Source organism: Dendropsophus ebraccatus, chromosome 7 (genome assembly GCF_027789765.1).
Source record: "Dendropsophus ebraccatus isolate aDenEbr1 chromosome 7, aDenEbr1.pat, whole genome shotgun sequence".
Classification (NCBI taxonomy): Eukaryota; Metazoa; Chordata; class Amphibia; order Anura; family Hylidae; genus Dendropsophus; species Dendropsophus ebraccatus.
Window position 1 is genome coordinate 2,040,161 of NC_091460.1, and position 24,646 is coordinate 2,064,806.

Genomic DNA, 24,646 nt, shown 5'->3' on the forward strand with positions numbered 1-24,646 from the left:
ACAGGGTGGATGAAAAAAAAATATCCATCTCCCTCCATCCCCCTTTATTAGGCCCCACAGGTGGCCCCATACATGCAGGGCCGATGGGGAGGATTACAGACCCTGTGCTGCCACAACGGACGCAATCCCCCAGCTCAGAAAGGTTTTCACAATTGTTTTATACTCGGCTGTCCGGGCATGATGGAAATTGTGGTTTTGCACCAGTTGGAGGGCAGCAGGTGCCCCGGCCCTTCCAGTAACGGGGTTTGTGCCCTTTTTCCATTAGCATGGCTTGTAGAGATGGGGGAACAAGGTGGTGAATATCCTCTCGACCCATCAGGAGGGGCTGTCAAACAAAGACCCGACCCAGGATAGCGAGTATCCAAGAAAAAACGGACAACATTCCTCTCCCGTAGCTCCAGCCACCGATCTCCCAGACACAGAGTGTTGTTATAAAGCAGATGATGATAAAGCAATGCTAGACAAGGCCCCGGGCCCAGCACACTGGTTAGATACTCTACTGCCATCTAAATGACTTTCTTGCTTCACTTGCATCTGATCTGTGTTCTCTAGTGAACAGGAGTCACACAAATCATTGTATTGTTACATTTACTGAGGTTTTACATGGGTCCAGCTCAGACTTGGGGGTTTATACATTGTTTGAGCCTTGAATATTACTCTGTGAAGTCTGATATTACTTCTATGTAACAATCAATATGATTGGCAGAATACAGAGCGATACAGAGGATGGAATTACAGATCACCACAGCTATATCCTGTATGACACTATAAGGCTGCATTCCCACGTTCCGTGATCCTAATGGATCACGGACGTGGAATGCATGTACCGGAGTCCCCCCGCCCGGACAGCATCTGTAATTAGATGCTGGGAGCGGGGGAGACTGTATTCATAAGCGCCGCGCTGTAGTGAAGCAGCCGCGCAGTGCTGTTACTACAGTGCGGCGCTCCCAGCATCTAATTACAGATGCTGTCCAGGCGCGGGGGGACTCCGGTACATGCATTCCACGTCCGTGATCCGTCAGCATCACGGAACGTAGGAATGCAGCCTAACCCTGCTAAATAACTTCTTTCCAGAGTGATTTCTTTGTAAAACATTTCCCACATCCTGATCATGAATATGGCTTCTTTCCTGTGTGACTTCTTTGATGTCACATTCTGAACACAGATATAAACTTGTGTCACAAGACTTGATTGATTTAAAAAAAATCCCACATTCTGAACAATATTACGTCTTCTCTCCTGTGTGAGTTCTCCTATGTATTACAAACTGTGATTTACTTATAAAGCATCTTTCACATTTTGTACATGAATGTACCTTCGCTCCTGTGTGAATTCGCTCATGTGTAGCTAGATGTGAACTATACGTAAAACATTTCCCACATTGTAAGCAAGAATATGGCTTCTCTCCTGTGTGACTTCTCTCATGTACAACAAGACTTGATTTATACGTAAAACATTTCCCACACTCTAAACATAAAAATGGCTTTTCTCCTGTATGAGTTATTTGATGTTTCCTTAATTTGACGTTTGTAATAAAACATTTCCCACATTCAGAGCATGAAAATGGTTTTTCTCCTGTGTGAATTCTCTCATGTATTACAAGATCAGATTTACTTGTGAAAGATTTGCCACATTCTGAACATGAAAATGGTTTCTCCCCTGTGTGACTCCTTTGATGATTCCTAAGTTTGACTTTAGTAACAAAACATTTATCACATTCAGAACATGAATATGGTTTGTCACCTGTATGAATTCTTTCATGTATATGCAAAAGTGATTTCCTTGTAAAACATTTACCACATTCAAAACATGAATATGGCTTCTCTCCTGTGTGACTTCTAACATGTATAACAAGTTGTGATTTAACTCTCCAGCATTTCCCACATTCTGAGCATGAATAGGGCTTCTCTCCTGTGTGGATTCTTCTATGTGTTAAAAGATCTGATTTTCTTGTAAACTCTTTTCCACATTCATCACATTCAATCCTTTGTGCTTCTCCTGAGGAGTGCGGCGGGATTTCTTCATCTCCTATTTTATAATTCAGCGATAACATGAACGATTCATCTGAGATAGTATTGGGATTTTCTGTTAGAATAAAATATAGATTGTGCTATTTTTTTCTATACTGCAAACAGAAATATACACGTTTGTGTTATGGATCTCGGGATGAAAAGCAAAATCCATCAGCAGAATCTAAGGCACCAGACCCCAATGGGAAAGGAGGACGCTGCTAGGGATGCGGGTTACGTCAGGCGACAGATAAACTGGGTGAACCAAAGGCTGAAAACAAAACCTAGAGGTCGCAGGACGGGCGAGACGGGGAGAGCGAGATAGAATTACCAAGGAAAAAGCGAAAGGTTAGAAAGCTGCCACCATTCATCTCTCAGCTTAGTAACTTGGCTCGTCCTCCCAGGATATCACTGTGTGTGACTCAGACTATATAGGACTCTATAACATCCAGGTTATATCTGATCCTACTGTGCAGTATATACCAAACACCGATTATACATCATCCCCAGTGTAGAGAGGTGGGAAGCGCTGAATATCACTGGGATGTACTGGGAGACTGTGCTGACTGATCCTTCACGAATATTCACCCGGCGTATACTGTGATGTCTGCCGGATAAATACCAGAGACGTCTAATCGCCTTCTAGTTTCCTCTCCATATCCCTGTGTAACTTCATCCTCCCCTACCTGGTATAGCAGCTGCCGGCGCCTCCTCCTCCTTCACCTCACTCATACATGGGGGATCGCCCCTCATCCTCTCTTCTTCTGCTTCATCCTCCACTTTAATATTAGTCACCTGATCTCCCCCCTGATGGGACATATAGAACAATTCAGTACAATCCAGCAGACAGGAGGGAAAATCTAACACATCAACATAAGAAACCAGCAACATGTATCTATCAGCCTCATCACATCTATGAGTGCAGGAGCAACAACCACCAGCACCAGGGGGCGCTATAGAGATATAGTGCTATAGCATCAGCCTCATCTACCTGCTGATTGTCTGCTGGGACATTTCCCTCTGGACAGTCCTGGGAATACAGAGGACGGGGACACCTCTCTGGTGGATTCCTGTCACTGCCTCCATCTGTAGGGAACACACAGGGAGCCAATCCATTATACACTGCTACATGTCATCAGGAGGAGGAGGATGGGAGGGGGGAGGAGGAGGAGGAGGATGGGAGGAGGAGGAGGAGGAGGAGGATGGGGGGGAGGAGGATGGGAGGAGGAGGAGGAGGATGGGAGGAGGATGGGAGGATGGTATGGGAGGAGGAGGAGGAGGATGGGGGGAGGAGGAGGAGGATAGGAGGGGAAGGAGGGGGGTGGGGGGAGGAGGATGGGAGGAGGAGGAGGATGGGAGGAGGAGGAGGATGGGAGGAGGATGGGAGGAGGAGGAGGATGGGAGGAGGAGGAGGATGGGGGGAGGAGGAGGATGGGGGGAGGAGGAGGATGTGGATGGTAGAAGGAAGATGGGAGGAGGAGGATGGGGGGAGGAGGAGGATGGGGGGAGGAGGAGGATGGGGGGAGGAGGAGGATGTGGATGGTAGAAGGAAGATGGGAGGAGGAGGATGATAATCTAGGGGCCCCTCCCCCCTGCTCTCTAGCATCAGGAAGGTCTCCTCTTACCTTGTGCTGTGAGGCCGGGCGGCTGATCCTCCATCATGAGCGGCTGCTCCCCCCGGTACAGATCCTTGTGTCCTTCTACATACTCCCACTCCTCCATGGAGAAATAGACGGCCACATCCTGACACCTTATAGGAACCTGACACACACAATGATCACACAGTCATCCCCCCCAGCCTGCTGCCTCCTGGATTACTCTATCATCTCCCAGCATTCCCCAGTGTCACCTCTCCAGTCAGCAGCTCAGTCATCCTGTGGGTGAGTTCTAGGATCTTCTGCTCATGTATCAGTGATGGAGGCTCCGTGATGGGGCCCCGGGCCCTGCTCCGCCCTCCTGACTCCTGGGGGAAGGCCACACCCTCCCCCCATGTCTTCTTCACTATGGTGTAATCCTGGGGATGGAGAGAGACAATGAGGGGACTGAGCCCAGTATTCCTGCCTCCTCCTCACTACAAAGAGGAGATTGTCCCCCTGTATAGAGCTCTAGTGAGGAGGAAGAGGAGGAGACACATCTGGACTACTGGGGTCAGTGCTGGAGACCACCGCACCTACAAAGAGGAGACCAGATCCAGAACATAGAGCGGGGGAGGGAGGGAGGGGCCAAAGAGCCCAGACAACAATGGTGGAAATCTAGAGAAGTTACCTCTCCGGTCAGCAGGCGGATGATCTCCAAGGTGACGTGTAATATTCTCTTACTGATCTCATTCCTGTCCTTCTCCATCCTTGGGGGGTCATTCAGGAGGAGGAGCGTCTGGGGGAGAAGAGGAGACAACTGGAGCACAAGGAGGGTCTAGTCCTGCCGGGGCCTTTATGTCACAGCTAGGGGCCCCAAACCATACAGGGGCCACAGCATATGTAACATCCCTCCTCCTGTAAGCTTACCTTACTGCTGGGGGGGGGGGGTCACACACTGATAGTAACACAATGTAACATCCCTCCTCCTGTAAGCTTACCTTACTGCTGGGGGGGTCACACTGATAGTAACACAATGTAACATCCCTCCTCCTGTAAGCTTACCTTACTGCTGGGGTCACACTGATAGTAACACAATGTAACATCCCTCCTCCTGTAAGCTTACCTTACTGCTGGGGGGTCACACTGATAGTAACACAATGTAACATCCCTCCTCCTGTAAGCTTACCTTACTGCTGGGGGGGGTCACACTGATAGTAACACAATGTAACACCCCTCCTCCTGTAAGCTTACCTTACTGCTGGGGTCACACACTGATAGTAACACAATGTAACACCCCTCCTCCTGTAAGCTTACCTTACTGCTGGGGTCACACACTGATAGTAACACAATGTAACATCCCTCCTCCTGTAAGCTTACCTTACTGCTGGGGTCACACTGATAGTAACACAATGTAACATCCCTCCTCCTGTAAGCTTACCTTACTGCTGGGGTCACACTGATAGTAACACAATGTAACATCCCTCCTCCTGTAAGCTTACCTTACTGCTGGGGGGGTCACACACTAATAGTAACACAATGTAACACCCCTCCTCCTGTAAGCTTACCTTACTGCTGGGGTCACACACTGAGGAGCAGAGATCTCCACACACAACACAACAGCAGTGACTGCCCGACCAGGAGCTGCTCTATATCTGGTAGATGCTGGAGGTGTAGGACCTGTGATTATGACACAATCATGTGACCAGTACTCGTAGGGGCGGAGCTCAGCAGTGCAGGATAGAAGAGATTGTGGTGAAGGACCTGTGATCATGTGACAGGAGTGGGCTCAGCAGTCAGCAATATACATCCCAAAGAACTTAATCCATGTCCTCACTCCTCCTGTGTCTCCTCCTCCTCCCCATAGAGTGTAAGCTCCTGTGAGCAGGGTCCTCACTCCTCCTCTGTCTCTTCCTCCTCCCCATAGAGTGTAAGCTCCTGTGAGCAGGGTCCTTACTCCTCCTTTGTCTCCTCCTCCTCCCCATAGAGTGTAAGCTCCTGTGAGCAGGGTCCTCACTCCTCCTGTGTCTCCTCCTCCTCCTCATAGAGTGTAAGCTCCTGTGAGCAGGGTCCTCACTCCTCCTGTGTCTCTTCCTCCTCCCCATAGAGTGTAAGCTCCTGTGAGCAGGGTCCTCACTCCTCCTGTGTCTCTTCCTCCTCCCCATAGAGTGTAAGCTCCTGTGAGCAGGGTCCTCACTCCTCCTGTGTCTCCTCCTCCTCCCCATAGAGTGTAAGCTCCTGTGAGCAGGGTCCTCACTCCTCCTGTGTCTCCTCCTCCTCCCCATAGAGTGTAAGCTCCTGTGAGCAGGGTCCTCACTCCTCCTGTGTCTCCTCCTCCTCCTCCCCATAGAGTGTAAGCTCCTGTGAGCAGGGTCCTCACTCCTCCTGTGTCTCCTCCTCCTCCCCATAGAGTGTAAGCTCCTGTGAGCAGGGTCCTCACTCCTCCTGTGTCTCCTCCTCCTTCCCATAGAGTGTAAGCTCCTGTGAGCAGGGTCCTCACTCCTCCTGTCTCCTCCTCCTCCCCATAGAGTGTAAGCTCCTGTGAGCAGGGTCCTCACTCCTCCTGTGTCTCCTCCTCCTCCTCCCCATAAAGTGTAAGCTCCTGTGAGCAGGGTCCTCACTCCTCCTGTGTCTCCTCCTCCTCCTCCTCCCCATAGAGTGTAAGCTCCTGTGAGCAGGGTCCTCACTCCTCCTGTGTCTCCTCCTCCTCCTCCTCCCCATAGAGTGTAAGCTCCTGTGAGCAGGGTCCTCACTCCTCCTGTGTCTCCTCCTCCTCCCCATAGAGTGTAAGCTCCTGTGAGCAGGGTCCTCACTCCTCCTGTGTCTCTTCCTCCTCCCCATAGAGTGTAAGCTCCTGTGAGCAGGGTCCTCACTCCTCCTGTGTCTCCTCCTCCTCCTCCTCCCCATAGAGTGTAACCTCCTGTGAGCAGGGTCCTCACTCCTCCTGTGTCTCCTCCTCCTCCTCCTCCCCATAGAGTGTAAGCTCCTGTGAGCAGGGTCCTCACTCCTCCTGTGTCTCCTCCTCCTCCCCATAGAGTGTAAGCTCCTGTGAGCAGGGTCCTCACTCCTCCTGTGTCTCTTCCTCCTCCCCATAGAGTGTAAGCTCCTGTGAGCAGGGTCCTCACTCCTCCTGTGTCTCCTCCTCCTCCTCCCCATAAAGTGTAAGCTCCTGTGAGCAGGGTCCTCACTCCTCCTGTGTCTCCTCCTCCTCCTCCTCCCCATAGAGTGTAAGCTCCTGTGAGCAGGGTCCTCACTCCTCCTGTGTCTCCTCCTCCTCCTCCTCCCCATAGAGTGTAAGCTCCTGTGAGCAGGGTCCTCACTCCTCCTGTGTCTCCTCCTCCTCCCCATAGAGTGTAAGCTCCTGTGAGCAGGGTCCTCACTCCTCCTGTGTCTCTTCCTCCTCCCCATAGAGTGTAAGCTCCTGTGAGCAGGGTCCTCACTCCTCCTGTCTCCTCCTCGTCCCCATAGAGTGTAAGCTCCTGTGAGCAGGGTCCTCACTCCTCCTGTGTCTCCTCCTCCTCCTCCCCATAGAGTGTAAGCTCCTGTGAGCAGGGTCCTCACTCCTCCTGTGTCTCCTCCTCCTCCTCCCCATAGAGTGTAAGCTCCTGTGAGCAGGGTCCTCACTCCTCCTGTGTCTCCTCCTCCTCCTCCTCCCCATAGAGTGTAACCTCCTGTGAGCAGGGTCCTCACTCCTCCTGTGTCTCCTCCTCCTCCTCCTCCCCATAGAGTGTAAGCTCCTGTGAGCAGGGTCCTCACTCCTCCTGTGTCTCCTCCTCCTCCCCATAGAGTGTAAGCTCCTGTGAGCAGGGTCCTCACTCCTCCTGTGTCTCCTCCTCCTCCCCATAGAGTGTAAGCTCCTGTGAGCAGGGTCCTCACTCCTCCTGTGTCTCTTCCTCCTCCCCATAGAGCGTAAGCTCCTGTGAGCAGGGTCCTCACTCCTCCTGTCTCCTCCTCCCCATAGAGTGTAAGCTCCTGTGAGCAGGGTCCTCACTCCTCCTGTGTCTCCTCCTCCTCCCCATAGAGTGTAAGCTCCTGTGAGCAGGGTCCTCACTCCTTCTGTGTCTCTTCCTCCTCCCCATAGAGTGTAAGCTCCTGTGAGCAGGGTCCTCACTCCTCCTGTGTCTCCTCCTCCTCCCCATAGAGTGTAAGCTCCTGTGAGCAGGGTCCTCACTCCTCCTGTCTCCTCCTCCTCCCCATAGAGTGTAAGCTCCTGTGAGCAGGGTCCTCACTCCTCCTGTGTCTCCTCCTCCCCATAGAGTGTAAGCTCCTGTGAGCAGGGTCCTCACTCCTCCTGTGTCTCCTCCTCCTCCTCCCCATAGAGTGTAAGCTCCTGTGAGCAGGGTCCTCACTCCTCCTGTGTCTCCTCCTCCTCCTCCCCATAGAGTGTAAGCTCCTGTGAGCAGGGTCCTCACTCCTCCTGTGTCTCCTCCTCCTCCCCATAGAGTGTAAGCTCCTGTGAGCAGGGTCCTCACTCCTCCTGTGTCTCCTCCTCCTCCTCCCCATAGAGTGTAAGCTCCTGTGAACAGGGTCCTCACTCCTCCTGTGTCTCCTCCTCCTCCTCCCCATAGAGTGTAAGCTCCTGTGAGCAGGGTCCTCACTCCTCCTGTGTCTCCTCCTCCTCCTCCCCATAGAGTGTAAGCTCCTGTGAGCAGGGTCCTCACTCCTCCTGTGTCTCCTCCTCCTTCCCATAGAGTGTAAGCTCCTGTGAGCAGGGTCCTCACTCCTCCTGTGTCTCCTCCTCCTCCCCATAGAGTGTAAGCTCCTGTGAGCAGGGTCCTCACTCCTCCTGTGTCTCCTCCTCCCCATAGAGTGTAAGCTCCTGTGAGCAGGGTCCTCACTCCTCCTGTGTCTCCTCCTCCTCCTCCCCATAGAGTGTAAGCTCCTGTGTGCAGGGTCCTCACTCCTCCTGTGTCTCCTCCTCCTCCTCCTCCTCCCCATAGAGTGTAAGCTCCTGTGAGCAGGGTCCTCACTCCATCAGAATCTATAGAACATTCCAGATAATCACATTGTAGGATTTATAAATAATTATTGACCATTTTATTACAATAGAAGAAGAGATATTCCTATTTGGTGCTGGGACCTTTGTTTGCAGCTACAGAGGTCGGACGTTTCCCTATTCGCAATTAGCTTTGTCTCTGGTCACTCACTGATATTATTACCCCTCATTGGCTCTGGGTGTAAGATCCCACTAGCTCTGCGCCCTCTGATAGCCTCGCCCCTGGTCTCCCCCCTCGCCCCTGGCCCCCCCCCTCACCCCTGGTCTCCCCCCTCGCCCCTGGTCCCCCCCCCCTCACCCCTGGTCTCCCCCCTCGCCCCTGGTCTCCCCCCTCGCCCCTGGTCGCCCCCCCCTCACCCCTGGTCTTCCCCCTCGCCCCTTGGCCCCCCCCTTTGCCCCTGGTCCCCCCCCTCGCCCCTGGTGTCCCCCCACGCCCCTGGTGTCCCCCCACGCCCCTGGTCTTCCCCTCGCCCCTGGTCTCCCCCCTCACCCCTGGCCCCCCCCCTCGCCCCTGCCCCCCCCCCTCGCCCCTGCCCCCCCCCCCCTCGCCCCTGCCCCCCCCCCTCACCCCTGGTCCCCCCCCTCGTCCCTGGTCTCGCCCCTTGGCCCCCCCTTTTGCCCCTGGTCCCCCCCCCTCGCCCCTGGTGTCCCCCCAGGCCCCTGGTTCCCCCCCACACCCCTGGTCTCCTCTCACCCCTGGTCTCCCCTCACCCCTGGTCTCCTCTCACCCCTGGTCTCCCCCTCACCCCTGGTCTCCTCTCACCCCTGGTCTCCTCTCACCCCTGGTCTCCTCTCACCCCTGGTCTCCTCTCTCCCCTGGTCTCCTCTCTCCCCTGGTCTCCTCTCACCCCTGGTCTCCTCTCTCCCCTGGTCTCAGCCTCCCCCCTGGTCTCCCCTCACCCCTGGTCTCCTCTCACCCCTGGTCTCCTCTCACCCCTGGTCTCCTCTCTCCCCTGGTCTCAGCCTCCCCCCTGGTCTCCTCTCACCCCTGGTCTCCCCTCACCCCTGGTTTCCTCTCACCCCTGGTCTCCCCTCACCCCTGGTCTCCTCTCACCCCTGGTCTCCTCTCACCCCTGGTCTCCCCCTCACCCCTGGTCTCCCCTCACCCCTGGTCTCCTCTCACCCCTGGTCTCAGCCTCCCCCCTGGTCTCCTCTCACCCCTGGTCTCCCCTCACCCCTGATCACCCCCCTCGCCCCTGGTCTCCCCTCTCACCCCTGGTCTCCCCCTCACCCCTGGTCTCCTCTCACCCCTGGTCTCCCCCTCCCCCCTGGTCTCCCCTCACCCCTGGTCTCCCCTCACCCCTGGTCTCCCCCTCACCCCTGGTCTCCCCTCACCCCTGGTCTCCTCTCACCCCTGGTCTCAGCCTCCCCCCTGGTCTCCCCTCACCCCTGGTCTCCCCCTCACCCCTGGTCTCCCCCTCACCCCTGGTCTCCCCCTCACCCCTGGTCTCCCCCTCACCCCTGGTCTCCCCTCACCCCTGGTCTCCTCTCACCCCTGGTCTCAGCCTCCCCCCTGGTCTCCCCCTCACCCCTGGTCTCCTCTCACCCCTGGTCTCCCACCCTGAGCCTGACTTCAGCCTTTTTGACCATTTGGCAATTCCATCTCAAGCTCTGTATCAGGGGCCAAAATTTTAAAAATTGGACAAAGTCGCGGGACAACCTTGATAATTATTGAAGCGCGAATGCAGCAGTCCTGGCACTGTCAGAGCGGGGTGCGTTGTTCCTGGCACTGTCAGTATGGTGTCCGTTGTTCCTGGCACTGTCCTAGCGGAGTGCGTTGTTCCTGGCACTGTCAGTATGGTGTCCGTTGTTCCTGGCACTGTCATAGCGGAGTGCGTTGTTCCTGGCACTGTCAGTATGGTGTCCGTTGTTCCTGGCACTGTGCACTATGATAAATTACATGATAAATTGCTCTGATATAATTAAACCCCAACACATGTAATGGCCAACCCCCCCCCCCAATATTGCCCCACATAGTAGCCAACCCTCCCGATAGTGCCTTAATAGTAGCCAGCCCCCCAATATATAGTCTCATATAGCAGCCAGCTTTCCCCAATAGTCTCTTATATAGTAGCCAGCCCTCCCCATAGTCTCTTATAAAGTAGCCAGCCCTCCCCCATAGTCTCTTATATAGTAGCCAGCCCTCCCCATAGTCTCTTATGTAGTAGCCAGCCCTGCCCCATAGTCTCTTATACAGTAGCCAGCCCTCCCCATAGTCTCTTATATAGTAGCCAGCCCTCCCCCATAGTCTCTTATATAGTAGCCAGCCCTCCCCCATAGTCTTATATAGTAGCCAGCCCTCCCCCATAGTCTTATATAGTAGCCAGTCCTCCCCCATAGCCTCTTATATAGTAGCCAGTCCTCCCCCATAGTCTCTTATATAGTAGCCAGCCCTCCCCATAGTCTCTTATATAGTAGCCAGCCCTCCCCATAGTCACTTATATAGTAGCCAGCCCTCCCCATAGTCTCTTATATAGTAGCCAGCCCTCCCCATAGTCTCTTATATAGTAGCCAGCCCTCCCCCATAGTCTCTTATATAGTAGTCAACCCTCCCCATAGTCTCTTATATAGTAGCCAGCCCTCCCCCATAGTCTTTTATATAGTAGCCAGCCCTCCCCATAGTCTTATATAGTAGCCAATCCTCCCCCATAGTCTCTTATATAGTAGACAGCCCTCCCCCATAGTCTCTTATATAGTAGCCAGCCCTCCCCCATAGCCTCTTATATAGTAGCCAGCCCTCCCCATAGTCTCTTATATAGTAGCCAGCCCTCCCCCATAGTCTTATATAGTAGTCAACCCTCCCCATAGTCTCTTATATAGTAGCCAGCCCTCCCCCATAGTCTTATATAGTAGTCAACCCTCCCCATAGTCTCTTATATAGTAGCCAGCCCTCCCCCATAGCCTCTTATATAGTAGCCAGTCCTCCCCCATAGTCTCTTATATAGTAGCCAGCCCTCCCCCATAGTCTCTTATATAGTAGCCAGCCCTCCCCCATAGTCTCTTATATAGTAGCCAGCCCTCCCCATAGTCTCTTATATAGTAGCCAGCCCTCCCCAGTCTCTTATATAGTAGCCAGCCCTCCCCCATAGTCTCTTATATAGTAGCCAGCCCTCCCTCATAGTCTCTTATATAGAAGTCAGCCCTCCCCATAGTCTCATATAGTAGCCAGCCCTCCCCCATAGTCTCTTATATAGTAGCCAGCCCTCCCCCATAGTCTCTTATATAGTAGCCAGCCCTCCCCCATAGTCTCTTATATAGTAGCCAGCCCTCCCCATAGTCTCTTATATAGTAGCCAGCCCTCCCTATAGTCTCTTATATAGTAGACAGCCCTTCCCATAGTCTCATATATAGTAGCCAGCCCTCCCCATAGTCTCTTATATAGTAGCCAGCCCTCCCCATAGTCTCTTATATAGTAGCCAGCCCTCCCCCATAGTCTTATATAGTAGACAGCCCTCCCCCATAGTCTCTTATATAGTAGCCATTCCTCCCCCATAGTCTCTTATATAGTAGCCAGCCCTCCCCATAGTCTTATATAGTAGCCAGCCCTCCCCCATAGTCTCTTATATATAGTAGCCAGCCCTCCCCCATAGTCTCTTATATAGTAGCCAGCCCTCCCCCATAGTCTTATATAGTAGCCAGCCCTCCCCTATAGTCTCTTATATAGTAGCCAGCCCTCCCCCATAGTCTCTTATATAGTAGCTATCCATCCCCCATAGTCTCTTATATAGTAGCCAGCCCTCCCCCATAGTCTCTTATATAGTAGCCAGCCCTCCCCATAGTCTCTTATATAGTAGCCAGCCCTCCCTATAGTCTCTTATATAGTAGACAGCCCTTCCCATAGTCTCATATATAGTAGCCAGCCCTCCCCATAGTCTCTTATATAGTAGCCAGCCCTCCCCATAGTCTCTTATATAGTAGCCAGCCCTCCCCCATAGTCTCTTATATAGTAGACAGCCCTCCCCCATAGTCTCTTATATAGTAGCCATTCCTCCCCCATAGTCTCTTATATAGTAGCCAGCCCTCCCCCATAGTCTCTTATATAGTAGCCAGCCCTCCCATAGTCTCTTATATAGTAGCCAGCCCTCCCCATAGTCTTATATAGTAGCCAGCCCTCCCCCATAGTCTCTTATATATAGTAGCCAGCCCTCCCCCATAGTCTCTTATATAGTAGCCAGCCCTCCCCATAGTCTTATATAGTAGCCAGCCCTCCCCCATAGTCTCTTATATAGTAGCCAGCCCTCCCCATAGTCTTATATAGTAGCCAGCCCTCCCCCATAGTCTCTTATATAGTAGCCAGCCCTCCCCATAGTCTCTTATATAGTAGCCAGCCCTCCCCCATAGTCTCTTATATAGTAGCCAGCCCCCCATAGTCTCTTATATAGTAGCCAGCCCTCCCCCATAGTCTCTTATATAGTAGCCAGTCCTCCCCCATAGCCTCTTATATAGTAGCCAGCCCTCCCTCATAGTCTTATATAGTAGCCAGCCCTCCCCCATAGTCTCTTATATAGTAGCCAGCCCTCCCCATAGTCTCTTATATAGTAGCCAGCCCTCCCCCATAGTCTCTTATATATAGTAGCCAGCCCTCCCCCATAGTCTCTTATATAGTAGCCAGCCCTCCCCATAGTCTTATATAGTAGCCAGCCCTCCCCCATAGTCTCTTATATAGTAGCCAGCCCTCCCCATAGTCTCTTATATAGTAGCCAGCCCTCCCCCATAGTCTCTTATATAGTAGCCAGCCCTCCCCATAGTCTCTTATATAGTAGCCAGCCCTCCCCCATAGTCTCTTATATAGTAGCCAGCCCCCCATAGTCTCTTATATAGTAGCCAGCCCTCCCCCATAGTCTCTTATATAGTAGCCAGTCCTCCCCCATAGCCTCTTATATAGTAGCCAGCCCTCCCTCATAGTCTTATATAGTAGCCAGCCCTCCCCCATAGTCTCTTATATAGTAGCCAGCCCTCCCCATAGTCTCTTATATAGTAGCCATGGTGGGCCAGATGTAATTCAAACTCTGAATTGCCTGGCGGTCCAAAAATAATTTGCACCACGTGCCAGAGTTTGACATGACGGCTCTATATGAAGTAACTTACTAAGTGATTCCACTTTTTCAAGAAGAAAGATTGAGGGCACTCACCCGGTTAGTGATCTTTTCTTTATTATTAAATGTGCATGAACAATTTTCCGGACATCTGAGGCCGCATAGTAGACGCCAAGCACTGATGAAGCAGGGTGATTACAGCTGTTTCGCGCGCATGCGCGCTTCTACTGACTAAGTGACCAACTTACTAAGTGACCACTTTAGAATTAGACCAGAAAGAAATCAAAAGAAAAGTCTGAGGAAAAACCCCCTGTGAGTACTGCGCGTGTATTCTATACTGCGCGTGTGTTCTATACTGCGCGTGTATTCTATACTGCGCGTTTATTCTATACTGCGCGTGTATTCTATACTGCGTGTGTATTCTATATTGCGTGTGTTCTATACTGCGCCTGTGTATTCTATACTGCGCCTGTGTATTCTATACTGCGCGTTTGTTCTATACTGCGCGTGTATTCTATACTGCGCGTGTATTCTATATTGCGCGTGTATTCTATACTGCGCGTGTGTTCTATACTGCGCGTTTGTTCTATACTGCGCGTTTGTTCTATACTGCGGGTGTATTCTATACTGCGCGTGTATTCTATATTGCGCGTGTATTCTATACTGCGCGTGTGTTCTATACTGCGCGTGTGTTCTATACTGCGCGTGTATTCTTTTTTTTTTTAAACAATTGTAATATTTATTGATTTTCAGTAAAAGAAAGACATAGAACCATACAAACTGGAGAAGGTACAAGTATAGGCTGCAGATCATTGTTATAGTGTATAATACAAAAGGCAGAAATGCAACGCAACCCATAAACAGGAGCAGACATGAGGTCAGGAATCTAAAATTATAAGGAAAACAACTTCCAGACCCCTGGTCAGGGTTTGTACAAACAACGTCTGCTTGGGTAGGGTCCACAGACCGTACTAGTCCAGTAACTGAAGAACATAGGACAGGACACAGACTCAGGACGAGGAAGGGGTAGGGGATGCAGGGGAGGGAAAAGGGAAGGGGAAGACAATAACATGGAAAGACATACATGAGGACAGGCGACAAAGGAAAGGAATCTAGGATGTACCGTAGGTGGATGCTGATGGGGAGCAATACAAATCCCAAGGAGCCCAAATAGAGTCAAAGGCATCTAGTCTGTTATTCAGGGACGCCGTAAGACGCTCTAGAGAGCGTAACTCCCTGACTCTGGCTTTAAAGTGCTGAATGGAAGGAGGGGCCGTTTGCTTCCAACATTTGGCGATTAGGGACTTTGCGGCAGTCAGGAGGACCAATAGTAATTTGGCTTGTTTTTTCCGGAGAGTTTTAGGAAAAAGGTTAAGTAGACAAAGGCCTGGATCCCTGGGGATTTTGACACTAAGGATAGCGGAGGACACCTCACACACCTCCAACCAGAAGGGCCGGACAAGCTTGCATTCCCAAAAGATATGAAATTGGGAACCCAGCACTCTAGCACACCTCCAGCATAGTGGGGATACCGAGGTATTGAGCTTGTGGAGCAACTCCAGTGTATGGTACCAGAACATCAGGACTTTGTAGTGGGATTCTTTATAGGTAGTACATATGGAGGAGGTGGCAGCTCTGTCCCATATAGCATTCCAGCATTCTGGAGGTAACGTCCTCCCCAACAGCGTTTCCCACTTAGTCATGTATGAGTGTCTCACCTGGGCTCCCTCAGCAGGGGAACCAAGGATGCGGTAGATGTCGGAGATAAGGCCCGAGGTCGAAGTCCCCGTTCTAACTAGTTGCTCAAAAGCCGAAGGTTTAGAAACTGTGAGGGCTCCCAGACGCGACATCATAAAATGCCGGAGCTGGAGATACACAAAGTGTTCTGAAGATGGGAAAGCATATTTATCAGCTAATTTATCAAAAGGAAGGAGTGCACGGGTTAAGGGATCGACTATGTCGGCGAATTGGAAGAGTGTCTTAGATCCCCAGAGTTTGACAGTATGGGATTGGAGACCAGGAGGAAAGTTCGGGAAAAGTAGGAAGGAGTTCAGGGGGGAGGCAGAGGAGGTGAGCCCAAACCTGGCAGAACAAGAAGACCATATGTGGAAGGTAAAGCGGATAGGGCCCAAGAGCGAGAGATGTGAGAAGCTAGGCGGTGAGGAGTGCCATAAGAAAGAGTTAAGGTGAAAGGGAGCTAACCATATTTTTTCAATTTCAGCCCACTTCTTGTATGCCAAATATTTGGACCATGCCGTTATTTGGCGTAGGTGGGTCGGCCAGTAATAGTGAAGGAGGTTAGGGACTGCCAGCCCTCCTCGAGATTTGCTACTCATCATAACCGAGTTGGGAATGCGGTGCCTCTTGGACGCCCAGATAAACTTGAAAACTGCTCTTTGGATACTACGCAGCTCTGAGAGAGGAATACGGACCGGAAGTGTCTCAAAGTAGTACAAAAGTTTAGGTAGAATGGTCATTTTTACCGCTGCCACTCGGCCTAGGAGCGAAATATAGTGGGAGGACCATTTGGCCATAAGGTCCCGTATGTCCCGAAAGAGGGCAGGGTAGTTAGCTGAGTATAGGGACGGGTAGGAGGGAGTAAGGCGGACACCTAAATACTTTATGGAGGTTGAGGTCCACTTAAATTTGAAGTTGGAACTAAGCTGGGCGATCAAGGGGTCAGGCAGATTTAGGGGCATAGCCTCGGAATTGGAGGTATTGACTTTGTACCCAGACAGGCGACCATATGTACCAAGTAGGGCATGTAGGTTCGGGAGGGAAGTGAGCGGGTCTGACAGGGTAAGGAGGACATCGTCTGCAAATAACATGATTTTAAACTCTTTGCCTCTGACCGACACACCTCTGATGTCCGGGCAGTTTCGAATCGCCGCCGCCAGGGGCTCTATGCAGAGAACAAAAAGTAAGGGTGATAGGGGGCAGCCCTGGCGAGTGCCATTCGAAAGAGAAAAAGTCTCAGACAGCATATGGGGAAATTTGAGTGCCGCTGTGGGATTGGAGTACAAGGCCCTGATTGCCGTAAGGAAAGTCCCAGAGAAGCCAAAGCACTGCAATGCCTCAAACATAAAAGGCCATCCAAGGCGATCAAAGGCCTTTTCAGCGTCTAGGCTCAACACAAGGGCACTCTCTTCCTGTTGGTTAACTACATCAATGAGGTCAATAGCCCTCCTCGTGTTGTCCCCACCCTGTCTCCCCGGTACAAATCCCACCTGGTCCGCATTAACAAGGGAAGGGAGCCAATATCCCAACCAAGTAGCTAGTAATTTAGTAAATATCTTAAAGTCTGAATTTAGGAGGGCAATTGGCCGGTAATTGGTACAATCCAGGGGGTCCTTGCCAGGTTTGGGTATGAGGGTGATGAAAGAGTGGGACATGGAGGGGGGGACAGGAGAACCCTGGAGAAAAGAGTTATAAAGGGAAAGTAGTTTAGGGGTCAGTTCGGAGGAGAAGGTTTTGTAATAGAGGTAGGAGAATCCATCCGGCCCAGGTGCCCGCCCCGTCGGGAGGGCTTTAAGAACCTCCGCAAGTTCCTCCACGGTAATCGGCGCATTCAGTTCCTCAAGCGCACTAGCGGTCAGAGAAGGCAGATTACACTCGCTGAGGAAGTCAGAGAGGCAACGGGTGCGGGCCTCCAGGTCCGATGGCAAAGTTGAGGGGAGAGAGTAAAGTGTAGAATAGTATTGGAGAAATATAGAAGAGATGTCCTTAGGGTGATAGTGTAGAGTCCCTGCTGGATCTCTGAGAGCCTGCGGAGACTGAGCGGCAGCCCGGTCATTGAGCATCCTTGCCAGGAGAGGGTTGGGCCTTGTTGCCCTTTTCATAGAAGCGTTGCTTGGAGTAGAGAAGAAGCTTCTCCACTTTTTGCAGCGACAGTTTTATGAGTTTTTCGCGGGCCGCTATGAGTCTCCGCAGGACACCCAGAGAGGGACGGCGGGCCAGACGTTGCTCCAGGGAGACTATGGTAGTTTTGGCATTCTGAATGGCTAGCATGGAGTTCTTTTCTGGCGGGATCCTACCGCTATGCAATGACCCCGGACGACTGCTTTATGGGCTTCCCATAAGACCCCTTCGGAGGTGACAGAGCCCTCGTTTTCTGAGAAGTAGTTAGAGATACTAGTCTTGATAGAGTCTCTGGTAATCTGGTTTTTCAGTAGGGTATCATTCATACGCCAATGACAGTGTCGCGTAGGGGACAGAACGGCCTTAAGATGGATTATCACAGGGCCGTGGTCAGACCAGGAGATGGGATCGCACTCTGCAATAGTCGTACTGTAGGTATGTTGCCAAAGAGGTAATCAATGCGAGAATGGAGTTTATGGGGATGGGAGAAGAAAGTATACCCCCGCTCTGTAGGGTGATCAAGCCGCCAAAGGTCATACAGCTTATGAGTACGTATGAGCTTGCGGAACTCCGCTGAAAGTTTAGCCTGTTCTGTAGGGGTAGGCCGGCCGTCTACCGAATGCCTATCCATCGTCTCAGAGAACGGCAAGTTGAAATCCCCTCCAAGAATCCGAGGAGCCGGAGGGTATTTCGCCAATCGATTGAGGACCCTACAGAGGAAGGGTATTTGGGAGCGGTTAGGGGCATAAACGTTACAGAAAATAAATTGGCGGCCTTGCAGGGTGCCGTCCACGATAACAAACCTCCCGCCTGGGTCAGCATAGGAAGAGGAAATCTGTACAGGGCACATGCGAGAGAATAGGATAGCCACTCCCGCCATCTTATTGCCTCTAGAGGCCGAAGCGACATTGGGAAAAGAGTGACGGGCAAATCGAAAAGATGCCTCCTGGTCGAAGTGTGTCTCCTGGAGGAAGGCAACATCCGCATGTAGGTTGCGAAGTTCCCTCAGGAGGAGGCGCCTCTTGGTATTAGAATTAAGGCCTTTTACATTGAGAGATATACACTTAGCCATTGGGGAGGGAGAAGATGGCAACAGTGATGATGTGAGTACTCATTCTGCCATGGCGGTTAGAAGGGATCAGTCTCCGAAGCATCACCAGCCAACGTAGAATCCTAGAAAGAAAAGGGAGAGGGGGGGGGGGGGGGGGGGGGGGGGGAGACAAGGGGGGAGACACATAGAAACATAAAATCAACAAAAAGCAAAAAAATATTCCAGTATAAGGAAGGGCACATGGCCCAAAGCGCAAGCCTTGTCGGCCTGCTACGAGGCAAAAAATATGCCAAAACAGCGCTATAGCTGTCAACTGGCGGCCCCACGGGGGAGGAGGGAGCCACCTAAGGGGAACAAAGAACATGTGAACACTCCGAAGAGGAGAGCCAAGTAAAACCACACAGCTACATATAACAAATGAGTAACAAAAAGAAGAGACCCAGAACATCAGCAAAAAATAGAAATCCCTGCAATAGAACCTGGAAGGGGGGGGGGCCCTCCTTCAGCCAGTAGGACCAGGAGGAGAGCGAGAACTCTCGGATCTAGGACGGCGCCTCTTCTGGCTAGCTGAGTGCCAGATGGATGGCGGGGGAGGAGGTGGGGGAGCCACCGTCCAGTCAGAGATTTTGGGAACTGGAAGGTCCAGGGTGTCACAGAATATAGTTAAGTCAGCTAGACTTCGGAGAACAGCAGAGCGTCCATCACGTCTAGCAGTAAGACCAAACGGAAAGTTCCATCTGTAGGAAGCATCATGATCCTTGAGGGTAGTCAGCAGGGGCCGCAGTAGCCGACGCTTTTGGAGGGTGATCCAGGAGAGATCCGGAAAGAGCTGTATTTGGGCACCATAGAAATCCAGTTCTCTAAGGGAACGGGCTTTGGCCATGATGCTTTCCTTCAAGGTATAATCGTGCAGGCAGCAGATAACGTCCCTAGGGGGGCCGGATGTGGGCTTGGGTCGTAGGGCCCGGTGAGCCCTATCAAATTTGATTTTGTGGGTAGATGGCTCACCTAGAAGCATATTGAAGAGGCCTTCTAGGGTGGATTCTAGGTCATTGTCCTGTGTCGCTTCTGGGAGCCCCCGGACCCTGATGTTATTGCGCCTGCCTCTGTTGTGGAGATCCTCAATATGGCGCTGCATGTCGTCTAAAGCAGAAGCTTGAGAGGATACGGTGGATTGCAGGCTAGAAATGTATGTCCGAGTAGAGTCATGATCTTCCTCTAAGGTTTCAACCCTTAGTGCAATATGTTGGATGTCCTTCCGGACCGCAGCAATTTCAACCCTGAACGCATCTTTTACTTCAGATATAAGGGTTTGCAAGTCACTCTTTGTAGGCAATTGTGAGAGCATATCCCGAACACCCTGGGGGGAGGAAGGTCCCAGTAGGGAGGCATCGGAGTCTGAATCAGAGTGTCTGCCTCCAGAGTTGTGGGGGACCCCAGACCGGGCAGCAGGTTGAGAGGTTCTGGACAGGGTAGCGTCTTGGTTGCCGCTAATAGCCTTGTTTTTGTCCTTCTTAGGCGGTTTTGGGGTCGCCATCATATATGTGTAAATGCGCTGCTGGCCCTTTAAGAGTCCGTGGGACTTGGCTGCAGGGTCACTGGGAGGAGAAGACAAGTGGTGAGGGTCTAGGGCACCAGGGTGCAGGGGGCTGGGATCGGAGTGAGGTGAGGACAGTGTCCAGCTACTGGCAGGCAGCAAGGAAGGGGTTAACTCACCCACGAGGCCGGAGGCGCGCTCCGGAAGGCAAGATGGCGCCGCGGCACACTCGCGCTGCACAGAGGAGCCGGCGGGAAGGTTCGGCTCCTGAGTCTGGGGGCACAGGACTTGCGGCAGTGGACCGGAGGGCAGTTTGTCTGGCGGAAAGTGCGGGTTACCGGCTCTCCTGCGTGCAGGCGTCTCCAGGACCTTAGGAGCTGCAGGGGAAGATGGCCGCGGCTGCAGCGTGCAGGCAGCAGCGCCCCGTGTGAGGTACGTGTACGCTGTCGGAGCCCCGGAAACCGGACCCGCTGCAGGCGGCCGCTGTCTGGGGGTCCCCCTCTTGACCCTCCACATAAGCTGGGGTGCAGGGGTGGGTTGAAGCAGGTCTGGGTCCCCTCAAAGTAGCTGTGTGGCACAGGAGCTCCCTCACACTGCGGCCATTCTCCTCAGCGGTTCGCCACCATTGCGCGTGTATTCTATACTGCGCGTGTGTTCTATACTGCGCGTGTGTTCTATACTGCGCATGTGTTCTATACTGCGCGTGTGTTCAATACTGCGCGTGTATTCTATACTGCGCGTGTGTTCTATACTGCGCGTGTGTTCTATACTGAGCGTGTATTCTATACTGCGCGTTTGTTCTATACTGCGCGCGTGTTCTATACTGCGCGTTTGTTTTATACTGCGCGTGTGTTCTATACTGCGCGTTTGTTCTATACTGCGCGTGTGTTCTATACTGCGCGTGTGTTCTATACTGAGCGTGTATTCTATACTGCGCGTGTGTTCTATACTGCGCGTGTATTCTATACTGCGCGTGTGTTCTATACTGCGCGTGTATTCTATACTGCGCGTTTGTTCTATACTGCGCGTGTGTATTCTATACTGCGCGTGTGTTCTATACTGCGCGTGTGTATTCTATACTGCGCGTGTGTTCTATACTGCGCGTGTATTCTATACTGCGCGTGTGTATTCTATACTGCTCGTGTATTCTATACTGCGCGTTTGTTCTATACTGCGCATTTGTTCTATACTGAGCGTGTATTCTATACTGCGTGTGTGTTCTATACTGCGCGTTTGTTCTATACTGCGCGTGTATTCTATACTGCGTGTGTGTTCTATACTGCGTGTGTGTTCTATACTGCGTGTGTATTCTATACTGCGTGTGTGTTCTATACTGCTCGTGTATTCTATACTGCGTGTGTGTTCTATACTGCGCGTGTATTCTATACTGCGCGTGTATTCTATACTGCGCGTGTATTCTATACTGCGCATGTATTCTATACTGCGCGTGTGTTCTATACTGCGCGTGTATTCTATACTGCGCGTGTATTCTATACTGCGCGTGTATTCTATACTGCGCGTGTATTCTATACTGCGCGTTTGTTCTATACTGCGCGTGTGTTCTATACTGCGCGTGTGTTCTATACTGCGCGTTTGTTCTATACTGCGCGTGTGTTCTATACTGCGCCTGTGTTCTATACTGCGCGTGTGTTCTATACTGCGCGTGTGTTCTATACTGCGCGTTTGTTCTATACTGCGCGTGTGTTCTATACTGCGCGTGTATTCTATACTGCGCGTGTATTCTATACTGCGCGTTTGTTCTATACTGCGCGTTTGTTCTATACTGCGCGTTTGTTCTATACTGAGCGTGTGTTCTATACTGCGCGTGTGTTCTATACTGCTCGTGTATTCTATACTGCGCGTGTATTCTATACTGCGCGTGTGTTCTATACTGCGCGTGTGTTCTATACTGCGCGTTTGTTCTATACTGCGCGTTTGTTCTATACTGCGCGTTTGTTCTATACTGCGCGTGTGTTCTATACTGCGCGTGTATTCTATACTGCGCGTGTGTTCTATACTGCGCGTTTGTTCTATACTGCGCGTTTGTTCTATACTGAGCGTGTGTTCTATACTGCGCGTTTGTTCTATACTGCGCGTGTGTTCTATACTGCTCGTGTATTCTATACTGCTCGTGTGTTCTATACTGCGCGTGTGTTCTATACTGCGCGTGTGTTCTATACTGCGCGTTTGTTCTATACTGCGCGTGTGTTCTATACTGCGCGTGTGTTCTATACTGCTCGTGTATTCTATACTGCTCGTGTGTTCTATACTGCGCGTGTGTTCTATACTGCGCGTGTGTTCTATACTGCGCGTTTGTTCTATACTGCGCGTTTGTTCTATACTGCGCGTTTGTTCTATACTGCGCGTGTGTTCTATACTGCGCGTGTGTTCTATACTGCGCGTGTGTTCTATACTGGGCGTTTGTTCTATACTGCGCGTTTGTTCTATACTGCGCGTTTGTTCTATACTGAGCGTGTGTTCTATACTGCGCGTGTGTTCTATACTGCGCCTGTGTATTCTATACTGCGCCTGTGTATTCTATACTGCGCGTGTGTTCTATACTGAGCGTGTATTCTATACTGGGCGTTTGTTCTATACTGCGCGTTTGTTCTATACTGCGCGTGTATTCTATACTGCGCGTGTGTTCTATACTGCGCGTGTATGCTATACTGCGCGTGTATTCTATACTGCGCGTGTGTTCTATACTGCGCGTGTATTCTATACTGCGCGTGTGTTCTATACTGCGCGTGTATTCTATACTGCGCGTGTGTTCTATACTGCGCGTGTATTCTATACTGCGCGTGTGTTCTATACTGCGCGTGTATTCTATACTGCGCGTGTATTCTATACACCTATTAACCATTTAGAGTCACTGCCGTGAAATTTTATTTTTCCGGAAATCAATAGTATATTCGATTTTTCGATTTTTGCCGTTCTGTTCGGTCAAAAATGACCGTTATTGAAATTCGATATTTTTATCATAATATTCATTATGCGGTTCTGAAACTTGTGGTTCATTGACTTTGCCTCTTACTAATAGCAGTTTTTATTTATTTATTTTTTGTTTACTTTTTGCTTCACATTTTTTTTTTACACTTACTGTTGCGGTGAAAAATGACGGATAGACTTTTATACTAATCCCCAGCCATTTTCTGAAAAAAATAAAGCAGGTATAATCTCATTTTGGTCTATGTAGTTCATCTACTACTATTTATCATTTTCTCTAGGTCAGGGGTCCTCAACCTGTGGACCGCGGCGGCCAGCTGTCCGGACCCCGGCTGCAGCGCTGCTCCCTGCACAGTAAGTATCTATGAGCGCTGGTAACGAGCGCTCATAGACACCGAGCGGCAGCAGCAGCAGCACTGACAGAGAGGAAGCTCCCTCTCTGTCAGTCACTCTTGTGGCCACAGCTGTCACTAGAGGCCGCGCTCCCCCTCTAGTGTCGGCACCGAGTGACGTTCCTGCGCCAGCGGTGAGTGCGGCCTTTAGTGACCGCTGCAGTGCAGCACAGGAGGAAGAGAAGAGGACGCGCAGGACTTAGGTGAGTATAAGTGTTTTTTTTTAAGCTATATGGGAGGGGGGAGCGCACAGGGGGGGGGGCTATATACATGGGGAGAGCGCACGGGGGGGGGCTATATACAATGGTAGAGCGCACGGGGGGGCTATATACATGGGGAGAGAGCGCACAGGGGGGGCTATATACAGGGGGAGAGAGCACAGGGGAGCTATATACAATGGTAGAGCGCACGGGGGGGCTATATACAGGGGGAGAGAGCACAGGGGGGCTATATACAGGGGGAGAGAGCAAAGGGGGCTATATACAGGGGGAGAGAGCACAGAGGGGCCATATACAGGGGGAGAGAGAGCACAGGGGGGCTATATACAGGGGGAGAGAGCACAGGGGGGCTATATACAGGGGGAGAGAGCACAGGGGGGCTATATACAGGGGGAGAGAGCACAGAGGGGCTATATACAGGGGGAGAGAGCACAGAGGGGCTATATACAGGGGGAGAGAGCACACGGGAGCTATATACAATGGTAAAGTGCACAGGGGGGGCTATATACAGGGGGAGAGAGCACAGGGGGGCTATATACAGGGGGAGAGAGCACAGGGGGGGCTATATACAGGGGGAGAGAGCACAGGGGAGCTATATACAATGGTAAAGTGCACAGGGGGGGCTATATACAGGGGGAGAGAGCACAGGGGGGCTATATACAGGGGGAGAGAGCACAGGGGGGCCATATACAGGGGGAGAGAGCACAGGGGGGGCTATATACATATACATGGGGGAGAAAGCACAGGGGGGCTATATACAGGGGGAGAGCACAGGGGGGCTATATACAGGGGGAGAGCACAGGGGGCTATATACTAGGAGAGCGCACAGGGGGGCTATATACTGGGAGAGAGCACAGGGGAGCTATATACTACAGGGGGAGAGAGCACAGGGGGGCTATATACTGGGAGAGAGCACAGGGGAGCTATATACTACAGGGGGAGAGCACACAGGGGGGCTATATACTACAGGGGAAGCTATATACTACTAATGCAGTCATTCCCTGTGTACCTAATTTTAAAGGGCCGGTG

The 24,646-nt window shown here is 51.7% G+C and overlaps 1 pseudogene; it reads right to left on the reverse strand.

Moving 5' to 3' along the window:
• Positions 1–1,004: 1,004 nt before the first annotated feature.
• Positions 1,005–24,646, reverse strand: part of LOC138797200 (zinc finger protein 665-like) — a 37,970-nt pseudogene continuing 14,328 nt past the window's right edge.